Source organism: Octopus sinensis, linkage group LG1, assembly GCF_006345805.1.
Source record: "Octopus sinensis linkage group LG1, ASM634580v1, whole genome shotgun sequence".
Lineage (NCBI taxonomy): Eukaryota > Metazoa > Mollusca > Cephalopoda > Octopoda > Octopodidae > Octopus > Octopus sinensis.
This window is the reverse complement of record NC_042997.1, coordinates 87,690,199-87,701,813: the sequence shown is the minus strand read 5'-3', so window position 1 is coordinate 87,701,813 and position 11,615 is coordinate 87,690,199. Positions and strand designations below refer to the sequence as shown.

Here is an 11,615-nt window from a genome sequence, read left to right as displayed (position 1 = left end):
TAGATTCTTCTCTGGTTGTTGCACTATCAAAATGATCTTTTCCCTTCAACAGGTTATGGAGAAGGAATGTGAAAAAAATCAAGAGTTGTTCATAGTATTCATTGACCTTACCAAGGCCTTCAACACTGTTAACCAACAAACATTATGGAAAGTTCTGAAAAAGCTTCATATACCTGACAAGATGTTAAATGTTATCTCCTTTCATGAGGGAATGAAGGTTTCTGCCATATCCAGTGGGGAATCTTCGGCTTCCTTCAATGTTACAAACAGCACAAAGCAAGGTCGTGTTAAGGCCCTTGTTTTGTTTGCACTCTTCTTTTCAGTGATGCTGAGGTGTGCTTTTGGCAACATACAAAGTGATGTCAAATTCCAGTTTCAAACAAGTGGTGAACTATTCAATCATCAGCATTTCAAAGCCAGAACACTGCTACACACCAGTATCATTCATAATCTACTGTTTGCAGATGATGGCACACGAGTAGTTACCTCCTTAGAGGAAGCTCAGGAACTTCTAGACCAGTTTTTTTGCTGCATGTAAAGGCTTTGGTTTGACCATCAGCATAAAGAAGACAAAAGTAATTGACAAACTTTTCTCTACTCCTAAACAAATTCGAGGTGTTAAGCAGTGGCCACCAGTTCACAATTTTCTTTACACTCCTATACAGGTCAATGGTGAAAACCTAAATTATGTGAAGTCATTTGCATACTTTACTAGGAAAGTGAATTCGAGCACTTCCTTTGGTAATGAAATTGTCAACTGTCTTGCAAAGGCAACCAATGCATTTGACAAACTCTGTCATCACCTATGGAATGAAAGGGGCATTAAACTTGACACCAAAATACAGGTCTATAAAGCTGCCATTCTTACTATTCTTTTGTATGGCTCAGAATCATGGATACTCTATAGACAACTCATTAACCAACTAGACATCTTCCACAAAGGCTGTCTGACAGAGTTCCTAATACCAGCCTATTTTGCAAGTGTAAGATTGGTGGAATTGAGAGCGTCCATACGCAGTCACAATTGCACTGGGCTTGCCATGTCATCAGAATGAGTGACAAAAGAATACCCAAAGTCCTCATGTACAGCCAGCTTGATAATGGGCACAGGAATGTTGGTCAACCATGGCTCAGATATAAGGACAAGCTCCACTCTATTGCAGTAATGTTCATCATTACGATCATCATCATTATCATCATCATTAGCTTGGGTCGCCTCAAGGCTACTGACAGTAAAAGTAACCAGTGGAATCAAACAATTATCCTCTTACTGGTGAGTGAACTTCTAAACCATTCAGTTATGCATGCAACCATGGATGCACACTGCATGCACACACACACACACACAGATACATAGAAGAGGAGAGGAGGAGGTGATGATGATAGTAGTGATGTAGGTAGTAGTGGTGGTGGTGGCAGTGGTGGTGGCAGTGGTGGTGGCAGTGGCGGTGGTGGCAGCAGCAGCAGCAGCAGTAGTAGTAGTATTAGTGGTAGTGGTGGTGGTGGTGGTGGTGGTGGTGGTGGTGGTGGTGGTGGTGTGGTGGTGGTGGTGTTAGTAGTAGTAGTAGTAGTAGTAGTAGTAGTAGTAGTAGTAGTTAACAGTGTGTTGCCTGTTACTTTTTTCTAAAAGCAGGTGTATCACATGCAGGTCAGCAACACTTATTTAATGGTGATAGAGATAATTAAACAGAAGTGAAAGGAAATAATTAAATAAACACTTTCAAGAAACCAATAGAAGCCATTATCAACAAATACCCTTTGAACATCATCATCATCATCATCATTATTTTAATGTCTGTCTTTCCTTAATTCCAAGGGACAGATTGAGTTTACTTGAAACAGATTTTCAATGACTGAGTGCTTTTCCTATTGTTAAGTAAACTCCACCTGTTTCCAAACCAGCTAATGTTTCCCCATGACAAGACATGTTCTTGTAGAATATTGGAAAGGAATGACACAGCTTGTCTGATAGTGACACTTATTTACAACTGTCCCTCAATGTCAAAACAGGGAGCTGCAAACACACACACACACACACACACACACACACACACACACACACACACACACACACAGAGGCTGTTGTAGAAGACACGTGCTCAAGGTACCACACTGTGGAACTGTACTCAGAATCATGTGGTTGGGAAGGAAGTTTCTTGCTACACAGCCATACCTGCACCAATATCTTTTATCTTTTATTTTTCTCAGTCATTAGATTGCAATCAAGCTGAAGTACCACCTTGAAAATTCTAGTCAAATGTACTTTTTATAAGCCTGGTACTTATTCTATTGGTCTCTTTTGCTGAACCACTAAGTTACAGGAATGTAAACACACCAACAACAGTTGTTAAGCAGTGATGGGGTACAAACACAAACTCACACACACACACACAACACACACACACACACACACACACACACACACACACATATATGTAAATATATATGACAGGCTTCTTTCAGTTTCCATCTACCAAATCCACTCACAAGGCCTTGGTTGGCCTAAGGCTAAAGTAGAAGACATTTGCTGAAGGCTCCATGCAGTGGGACTGAACCTGGAACCATGCAGTTGGGAAGCAAATTTTTTGCCACACAGCCACATGTTTATTTCAGAGATATGCTTGTCTGGCAAGTGATTTCATCATAGACAGTTTGTTGAAACTAAAACAACTGCAGCATGGAACACATTTGTTAGCCATTCAAAAAACACACCAAAATCTGTTAGCTTCACTTAAACATTATTTAATGTCAAAATTTTCATCACACCGACTGTGACCTGGTCACTGACATGGTTCCACTACAACACGTTTCATTCTTCATTATTCTTCTAAAGTTTAAATCAGGATGCTAGGATGCTTAATCATAGATGAGTGATGCCACTTTGCAAAATATTGGTGCATATTCTTTTAATTGTTTCAGTCATTAGATTGCGGCCATGCTGGGGCATCACCTTGAAGAATTTTAGTTGAATGAATTGATCTCAGTACTTTCTATTTTTTAAGCCTAGAACTTATTCTATCGGTCTCTTTCTGCTTCCATCTACCAAATTCACTTATAAGGCTTTGGTTGGCCCAAGGCTATAGTAGAAGGCACTTGCTCAGATTGCAACATAGTGGAACTGAACCTGGAACGATGTGGTTGGGAAGCAAGCTTCTTACCACACAACCACTCTTGCATTTATATTACAGTTTAATTTATGGTAGTAGCATCTTCTATATTGTCACCCAGATCATGGCTATCATATCACCAGGCCCTAACCAACCCTATTGTACACATCCTCTTCCACTTCTTCCCCTCCTGCTCCTCATCATCAAAATATCACTACTACCATCACTGCATCATCATCATCATCATCATCATCATCCCTACCACCACTACTTTCACCACTATCACACCACCATCACCAGCAACATTTAGATCATCATTGAAATAAATCATTAAAAAGAACCCCCCTTTCGTCATGAATGACCATGGGATTGCACCTAGAAAGTTCCCCTCTGAGGAACAAGTTTGGACAAGGTTGTTTATGGAAGATCAGCACTCTCCCATGCATACCAGTCTCCCCTCTACATGCTGCCAATGTTGTCCAAAGGAAAGGCAAAGGCTGATACAGCTTGGTACCAGTGACATCACAACTCATTTCTACAGCTGAGTGAACTGGAGCAACATGAACTAAAATGTCTTGCTCAAGAACACAACACACAACCCAGTCCAGGAATAGTGAGGCTGATGCCCTAACCAATGAGTCATGCACTTTCATTGAAATAAATCATTGAAATAGATCTTTATTATTATCATAAATATTATTATTATCAATATCATAGGCATAGGCATGAGTGTGTGGTAAGAAGCTCACTTCCCAACTGTATGGTTCAGTTCAGTTCCACTATGTGGCACCTTGGGAAAGTGTCTTCTACTATACCCTCAGGCAGACCAAAGCCTTGTAGGCAGATCTGGTTGATGGAAACTGAAAGAAACCCATTATATATTTATGTGGGACTCTCACATCGATTTCAATGCACAAGGGCCTAAAGGCTTAGTGTAATTGTTATTACTTGTATTTGTGTCTCTGATACAACTTTAATCCAGCTAAAGATTTGCAAGGTTGTCCACTCTGAGGACAGGACATATATGCATGCATGTGTGTGTGTTTTGTGTATGTTTGTGTCTTTGTTTGTCCTACACCAGCACTTGACAACTGATGTTGGTGCATTTATGATCTAGTTACTTAGCGGTTCAGCAAAAGAGATCGATGGAATAAGTACCAACTTTTAAAAAGTAAGTACTGGGGGTCAGTTTATTCGACTAATAATTCTTCAAGACAGTGCCCCAGCATGGCTGCAGTCTAATGATTGAAACAAGTAATAGATTGTTGTTATTGTATCAGGACAATAAACCATAGAAACGAAATTCCTTATGTTATTTAATTGAGCCTTCTACATTCTGAGATCAGACTCACTCTTCACTGCATCTAGGTCTAATAAAATAAGTATAAGTCAAGTACTAGAGTTGATAAATTGACTATACACCCTTCACCCAAAATGCATTAATATATGTCAATATTAAAGATTAACATTATTGTTATCATCTCTGCTATCATCATCATTCACAGCAGCAGCAGTATCACCTTCATCTTCATATTCCTCTGTTACATCTAACAATATCACATTTTCACAAGTTTCATGTTGAGGAAGCAAGGGGAAGAAATGACATCAATTCAAGAAACAGTTGGTTCGAAACAGTCTCTTTCTCGCATGTGTGTTGTGAGTGATGGATGTGTGTTGGAAACAATCTACAAGTAGTAGTTCTTTCTGACCAGAGCTTTGGTGGACACACATGGATACTACTGTTAAGTTCTGCTGGTTCCCATGACCTGACACTTGGGGTCCGTTGTCAATAACATCTTGAAGTAAGAGCAACCTTTATTTGTACCTTACAACTACATTTCAATACACCAGACATTATTTATTTATTTATTCTATAAACTGCATGTTAATGTCAGAGTCATGATAAAGACTGACTATTTATGTACTCACATATGCTTTCTCTCAGATGTTTTGCAATTTCACAGAATTAACATGTTGAAAATCTTCTTGCCATAGATATATTCATACATTATAAACACTGGAAGAAGATCGATGCCTTCATTTAGTCTTTAGTCAGTTTAACAAAGGAAAGGAAGGAGAGGGGCAGTTAGGTGATCCCTAACATACCTGATCATTATCAAAGCTGTTCAAATCAACTCTTTGACTACTTGTAATAACATTCTAAACTTTAAAGAACTTTTAACATCTTGTTGTAACATTTCTATAAAAAGTCAATTTTCTCATCAAAATCTGTTTAAATAACTCAGTCAAATTCAAAACCTCAACACTTCAATACACTTCATATGAATTAAGAAACCCCTTTCCCCACCTCTAGAACTAGTCGACACAATTCTGATTATCATGATTACCATTACTTTAATAATTACATTTCTATAAGAACTTCACAATTATTTTACACATCACAATTCTAACATTACCATTTCAATTTCATGGTTATTTCAATAAAACAGTTTATCCCATTAACTCAATTTATAGCTTATTAATTAAATTTATTACAATTCTACAACAGACATGCCTTGAAGCCAACTTTCACAATTAGCAAAATTCATGAACATAACCACAAAAATCTAAATTTCAACTCACAAAAGTTTCATTCATAGACAAAGAGGTCTCGAAATCTCCTGGAACTAGTAATAGTTTGGACAGTTTTGTATAGTAGCAGACGCATTTCTATTAAATAACATTGTGTATCACCTTTTCTATGGATCATCACCTTTTCAAACAACCTATCTAATTTACCTAAAGGTTAATATCCTCTTTCCCTGCCAAACTTTATTACCAGCTTTGTAAATGAATCAAAAATAAACCTTATTATATATAACAAGAGTTTACACAGTTGTGCAACTATTTTCAAAAGGTAGGCAACTTCTGAAGCAAATAGCAATTGCTCTTAATTACTTTTATCCATGAGATTGGGATTAAACAGACTCACTGGTCACACAAGTAATTTACTTGGGAAAGAAAGATTTATGGAAAAATTAAGTAAATCAGCCTGATGTTCTATGACTGGAAATACTCAAAGTCATAGTCAAGTGATCACAAGCTCAGATCAATTTCTATTGAAATGATGACGAAAACAACTTAAACTGCAGCAATTATAAAATGCTCTGAAGCAGCTTTTGTTAACATCAACAAAAGAAAACATTCCTTCTAGAAATGGATGGAATAACAGAAATTGGAATTACTGAAGCAAGTGGGTGGTTCAAAGAAAGACAAGTCAAGTCATTTCCATCAGCACAAACCAATGACACTTCTTCATAGTTGCTAGAATTAGCAGCTCAATCTCTTTCATATCACACACTACCATCTTAGAGAGGAAAGGGTGTACTGCTTAATGTTGTTGTAGACACACTAAGCTAAAGCTAAATTTGTAAAAAAATGGGATGGTCACAGGTGGAATGTCTTTGATTATGGAAATAGAGTAGTAGTTTCTGTTCAAGCAATGCTAACTTGGGGCTAAACATTAACAACAGAAGCTTCCATTCTTAATTAAAATTGTTGTGAGATTAAAATATTACACTTTTATCATGTTCATGATTTCAAATATTTCTTCTATTACAGCTTCATATTTGTCTTTAGCTCAGTTCACCTGACTGTCAAATTAGATTTCTCTTCTGTTGTTTCACAGATTAGTGGTTTGTGGAAGAGAGGACATACATCTAGCTTCAAAAGATAAAAAAGAAAAGAGAAATCTAGAATTCTATAATAATAATGATGATGATGATGATGATGATAAAAATAATCCTTCCTACTAAAGGTACAAGGCTTAAAATTTAGAGGACGGGGATAGTCGACCTCAACGACCCCAGTACACAACTGGTACTTAAATTATCAATCCCAGAAGGATGAAAGGCAAAGTCAACCTCGGCAGAATTTAAACTCAGAATGCAGCAATGGGCAAAATGCCACTAAGCATTTCATCCTGTGTGCTGACAATTCTGCCAGCTTGCTGCCTTTATAATAATAATAATAATAATAATAATAATAATAATAATAATAATAATCCTTTCTACAACTGGCACAAAGCCTGAAATTTTGGAGCAGAGGGTGGGTTAGTTGATTACATTGTGCCTAGTACTCAACTGACACATATTTCATTGACCCCAAAAGAATGAAACGTGAAGTCAACCTTTGTGGAATTTGAACTCAGACCATAAATCCAGAAGAATTTTTCCCAGTGTGCTAACAATTCTATTAGCTTGCCTCTAAGCATTTTGTCTGGTGTGCTAGCAATTCTGCCACTTTGTTACCTTTGTAATAGTAGTAATAATGTCAACAGTTGCAAGTAAAATGTGAGTTTAGAAACAAATGCATTTAAAGCTTTAAAAAGAGACTTTCATTTTATTGCTCATATCCTTGGAAAAGTATGAATGCCACAACATTCCATACATTTAATTCGGTGGACTGTAATGGATACTGAAAATAAGCATTTTCTTTTATCTTTTACTTGTTTCACTCATTGAACTGTGACCATACAAGGGCACCATCATGGTGCTCTAGTAGAACAGATCTTGTACTTATTCTATCATTCTGGCTAAACCACTAAGTTACAGGGAAGTGGACAAACCAATACTGGTTCTCAAGGAGCAGAGGGCAGGACAAATAGAGACACAAAGACACACATACACACTCACACACATACACACACACACACACACACACATACACACACACACACACACACAAATACAGTGCGAGCTTCTGCACAGTTTCTGTTTACCAAACCCACTCACAAGGCATTGGTCAGCTCAAGGCTATAATATAAGATACTTGACCAAGATGTCACATAGTGGAACTGAACCCCAAACCACATGGGTGTAAAGGGAGCTGTTCTACTAAAACACAGCCATTCCTGGTGAGGTAAATAATTTTTATTCTTCTTTTTGTCAGTAGATGAAGAAAGTAGTATCCATGACCATTTCCATTATAGACCATGGGGTGGAGGAAGTTGTAATCAGAATAGAAACTGAGTTTGAATGTTTGTAGTAAAGTAGACTCCACTAAAGACACCCTTCGGTCAAGAATGATGCTAATCTAGGTGATAGATTAATTTTATAAATTAAATGACCTTGTAGTTAAATGATGGTAGGACTGACATCTTTGTATGGAGACCAAGTTTGGACTGCTCTTAATTTCATCCCTTTTATTTCTCTTGGTTCTATATAACTGAAGCTGAACTGGCTTTCTCGACAGGGTTGTTGAGGTATTTTAATCAACATTTGACAACAACATGGTGATACATTGGAGATGCTTAGAATAAAATCAAGATGAAATTTCTATAAATTGATTTTTAAAAACTCCAGCATTCAGGAAGCCTGAAAAGAGAGATGAAGGGAACACCCACCCAGCAGTGGAAACATGGCTGAGGGTTCTCCACTGAACCACTGCCCAATTTTTATCAGCAAGCAGTAGATATACACAAACTGGCTGAGGTTAATTTATGACAGAACAGCAGTTAACCAGCATCAATGAGGAAATCAAAAAATCCTTGTTGGTCCCCTCTGTTGCTAACATTCATGCTAAGTCTCTATTTTGATTATAATTCCCTGCCCCCCACCCCCCACCCCATCATTCATAAGAGTAGGCATGACTGTATCATAAGGAGTTTGCTTCCCAATGACATGATTCCTGGTTCAGTCCAACTATGTAGCACTTTGGGCATGTATCTTCTACTTTAGCCTCAGGCTAATCAAAGCTCTGTGAGTGGATTTCGTAAATGGAAACCAAAAGAAGCTCTTTGTGTGTGTGTGTGTGTGTGTGTGTGTGTGTGTGTGCACATCCACATACATGTGTATGTGTGTGTGTGCACATCCACATACATGTGTATGTGTGTGTGTGTGTGTATACATCCACATACATGTGTATGTGAGCATGTGTGTGCATGTGTGTGTATGTGTGTGCCTGTGTTTGTTCAGCACTATCATCTGACAACTGATTTTGACTTGTTTACGACCCCATAAATTAGCAGATAGTCAAAAAAAGACCAACAGGTAGTGCCCCAGTGTGGCTGCAGTCATAGTAAACAAGCAAATATAAGAGATAAAAGATATCCCCAATATGTTAGGTATCCCCATAATAGGGCCATCTTTTGGTCCTGTGGGCCCACATGCTGCAACAAAGAAGTGTATTTTGGTTCCTAACAATAATGATAAAATGGTATTATTTATAGAACCATAGGCCACCTGAGCCCTGCTGTGCAATCTCCATAACCCCACCTTAAAACAGCCCTACCAACAAGAAACAATACTTGGTGGGGGGGGGGGCAAGGATAAGGAACAACCCAAAAAAGTTGGCAAGACATGCATAAAGTGGATCTTGAATGTAAATTTGGAAATGTGAGAAACGCTATAAAAAAATTATTTTTATTTCATCAATGAAATGAATATTAGTATAATAACAGGCTGTTGTTAATTTAGCCCTAATCAGCCCTAATCAAAGGTACCCTGCCCTTTCTTGAGATACCTTTTTCTCCAATATATTGGTGTCTGTTATTACATCATTTAGTGTACTCTTTTTTTAAGATAGCAATGCATCATTTGAGAGAGATATGGCTGCTATATCTGGTAGCCAGCAGATCAAAAGATTATGCAGAGACTCCCTTGTTGGCTCCATATTGTCAAGATACAGATCAATTGACTTAAAAATAAAAGAATGGCCTTTTGCAGAGTTAAAAGAAATCTTTATGACAATACATGTACAATCCTTCTTTCATCGTTACAGCTTTCTCTCTTTTCTTCCCCACCTCTCTCTCTCTCTCTTTCTCTCTTCTCTTCCTCTCCCACTTTTCCCTTCACTCCTAAGTTCACCTTATATTCCAATATAGTCTAGTCTATTCCAGTCTATAAAAATAAATCAATGATGTAGTGAGATCAAATGACAATAAGTAAGCATAAACCACTCCCAGTGATAACAGAAAGCCTCCACAGTCATTCCACCTGCTAAAAATAGAAGCTAAATCACACTATAGCATCCGAAATGAAGGTCACATGGTGACAATGCAATCCCTGATATACAAAAAGGATGAATATTCAAAACTGAGACACATTTCATCATAGATAACAGTAACAATCCTTCAAAGCTAATTATTCGCATATAGACAGTGTAAACTCAAATCAACATACTAGTACAGCAGTTATAATTTGAATGCCATAGCCACTGAGAGTGTCTCTGACTGGGAAAAATTATATTAGTAAATGTATTAGGTTGTCAAGAGTGAAATTTGTAGAAAAGAAAAAAAAAGTTTGCTAATGTTTTATAAATACAAGGAATAGTTTTACTCATCAAAATATGCACCCATATTGTCAATACACTTCTGCTATTTCAGTGGTAGCTTGTCCAGCCTGGAACTGTAAAAGCCTGGCAATCTAGAGTGAATAAAATCTTGGAAGGCCTATTTTACAGCATCGTCAGAATTAAAAAGTTATCCAAATTCTGTAAGAAGTGGTAGTCAGTGGAGGTAAGATCAGGTGGGTATGGTGGATGATGGAGAACTTCCAATGCCAACTCCTGTAGTTTCACCAATGTCATTTTTGCGATGTGTGATCTGGCATTGTCTTGCAATAAAATAGGAGTGAATCTGTTGACTAATCTAGGCTATTTTCTTGTTAGTTTCTGCATTATTTGGTCCAATTGGCTACAGTATACTGCAGCCTGTCATTGATGAACCAGGTTTAATGAAATCATAATGGATCACACCTGCATCAGACCACCAAACACACACCATCAACTTCTTTTGATGAATTTTGCTTTTAGAACTGTGTTTTGGTGGCTCGTCTTTGTCTAACCATTGTGCTGAATGTTTACAGTTTTTGTATTGGATCCATTTCTCATCACATGTTACAATTCAATTAAAAAATTATCCATTTTGGGGATGAGAAAGTAGCATAATGCAGGCTTCCAAACATTGCTATTTCTGATTTTCATTGAGTTCGTGTAGAACACACTTGTCCAACTTTTTCACTTTATCAATTTGAACTAGGTAAGTCAATATTGTTTGGTTGCCAACACCAACAATAATGATAATTCACGGTTACTTTGAGATGGAGCTGACTCAACAGTGGCTTTCAGTTCATCATTATCCAGCTTTGTTCCTTGTCGACCACATTGCTCATTTACAAGCCAATTTGATACTGTCTGCTGTGGAATGACATTGGAATGAAATACTTCATTAATATTCCAAGCTGTTTGTGATGATGTATTTCCAAGAAAGAACTCATATTTCAAAGCTGTATGAATTTCTGACTTATCCATCTCTAAACAAAATTAGCAAAAAATGATTTATGAATACTTTATAAAGTGCAAAATGAGTTAGAATTGTCTCTAGCTGGCTATACAACATGATCTGTGTCCTTATATTTTGGAACAAGGGAATCTAGCACCCCAACTCAGCTCAAAACAATCACGATTTCTGGGTTATTTCTTTTCATCAGCACAGAATAATTGTTCGGCTAGAGAAATTTTCTAATTTATAGATCAGTGACTAGTTGTCACTTTGAAAACTATATATTA

At 37.3% G+C, this 11,615-nt stretch overlaps 1 pseudogene; it reads right to left on the bottom strand.

Annotated features, from left to right (window-relative positions):
* Positions 1-10,380: 10,380 nt before the first annotated feature.
* Positions 10,381-11,357, bottom strand: LOC115216833 (annotated as a pseudogene).
* Positions 11,358-11,615: the final 258 nt, after the last annotated feature.